The sequence below is a fragment of the Fulmarus glacialis genome, unplaced genomic scaffold (assembly GCF_000690835.1).
Source record: "Fulmarus glacialis isolate BGI_N327 unplaced genomic scaffold, ASM69083v1 scaffold31102, whole genome shotgun sequence".
NCBI classification, from domain to species: domain Eukaryota; kingdom Metazoa; phylum Chordata; class Aves; order Procellariiformes; family Procellariidae; genus Fulmarus; species Fulmarus glacialis.
The window spans coordinates 48,353-50,244 of record NW_009197707.1 but is presented as its reverse complement, the minus strand read 5'-3'; the positions used below and the strand labels follow the sequence as shown (position 1 = coordinate 50,244).

Sequence of the window (1,892 nt, the reverse complement as noted above, 5' to 3'; positions counted from 1 at the left end):
AATATGAGAACAGCCTTTTCTTAGTCATTCTGTCCCAGAAACCCCATTTTCTTAAGTAACAAAGACACTGATGGGATGAAATCTTCTTAGCTTCAAGTCAGTTTTTAAAGCATGACTTAACATACGAAAAAAATGAATGAGGTATTTTAATGTATGATACATTTAAAAAAATTCCTTCTTCAAAATACAATTTTCGTCCACTAATTTAACAAAGCATGTAACATAGGTGCCTCTATCCATACTGAAGTCAACAGAAATATTGAGTGCTTCATAACTCTACAAAATCAAACATTACTTGAGATGAGCTATGGATGCAGGTACTTCATTGTACGCATTCAGTTAGTTGCATACAATACGATACGGCCGTATGACTAATTGCAGACAATTTTCACATACATAACTACACATACTTAACTTCTACACAGCAGAGTCTTTAATGTTTGTTCATTAAAATCCTGCTGACGTTAGGCATAAGGTAAATGATCTAATCAATTGAGGTGTTCCAAATCATAGTATCTCATCTAAGCAATACTGTTACCTTAAAAATGTGTAAAAAGGCAAGGCAATTATCTGCAATCAATACAGGTGGGTTTAACCCTTTTTTCCCCTTCTTCTGTTTTGGAAAGTTTCCTACTGGTACATAATTTCTAAGAAAACAAGTAAACTAGTGATGTAAATGTACATAACACTAACAGAGAAAAGACCTTCAAGTAAATATAATTTCTATATTGCATCTACATCTAAGCAACTTGCTACCCGAATATAAAATAGTTGTTATAACAATCAGCTGTATTTGCACTAGCCACAGTTAACATGCTCAGTAATACACATACTCTCTAGCAAACAGCATCAATTTAATAATTACAAAAGTTGATTTCTATACAAGGAAGCTTCAGTCTAACTTACAAGGTGCTGAGTCAAAACTTACCACTTCTACAGACAGAACGAACCCTATCAGGCAGGATGCTGTGGAAACTGTATGCAGTTTGATTATAAAACTGAGGCAACGGAGACCTGCCAGGTCAGCCATCTGTCAAAACCAAAAGCGCTCTGCTTTTCCACTATTCTAGGAGCTGTACAAACATTAGTGACAAGGGAACAAAATGGAACCTGTGTTGTACAAACAGGAACTTTTTGAAGTATTTCTACTTTGAATTTCTTCCGTGTTTGCACAGTTGGGAATTTTTTTGCCCCTTCTTTGATTTTACTGACATTTGTTTCCTGTGAAGTGCACAAAAACTTTCTGACCTTAGGTCTATTGCTTAAAGCATTTCATCACCTCATCTTTTTATGATTTTGACAATACTAACAAGCACACATGTGTAAGAGATGGTCTCTTCAATGTCTTGTGAACTGCAGTAATAAAGAACATAACAGTACATTCCTGTTCCATATACCTCTCAAAGCACAGTTGCAGTGTAGACAGTATCAAAACTGTTAGAAATAACACTCATCAGACAAATGTCTACTGAGTTAGTTTTTGTGGCCTGATAGAGCAAATACATTAATACCAGAGAGAGATCATTTTTCAAAAATTTTTATGGTTGCAAGCTAAATTAACTTGCTAAAACTGCATTAGAGCCTTCAAACATGATTTGTGAGTGTCTCTATTAATGATCTGCTGATACACTTATTAGGGTATTTAAAAGCAAACACATCTCTTCTTTTTTCTTTTTCTTTCTTTTTTTGTAAGCAGTACATCTACATTAACACTAAAATGAGTATCTGGTTTACTTCAACATCTTTATTTCCAGGGAATACTACATTATACTACAACTTCAGGGGTTTTTGCATCACCTTTTAAGAAAAGCCAAGGCTGCAGGAAGCAGTCCTGGAGTTATCTAGATAAAGTTTAGATAGGAAGGTAATAGTTTCTATTGAACTAGCTAACC

At 34.6% G+C, this 1,892-nt stretch overlaps 1 protein-coding gene across 1 annotated transcript in view; it reads right to left on the bottom strand.

The window, feature by feature from the left end:
• Nucleotides 1-1,892, bottom strand: part of PIK3CB (phosphatidylinositol-4,5-bisphosphate 3-kinase, catalytic subunit beta) — a 60,832-nt gene that overhangs the window by 12,215 nt on the left and 46,725 nt on the right. The gene's annotated exons all lie outside the window — the stretch shown is intronic.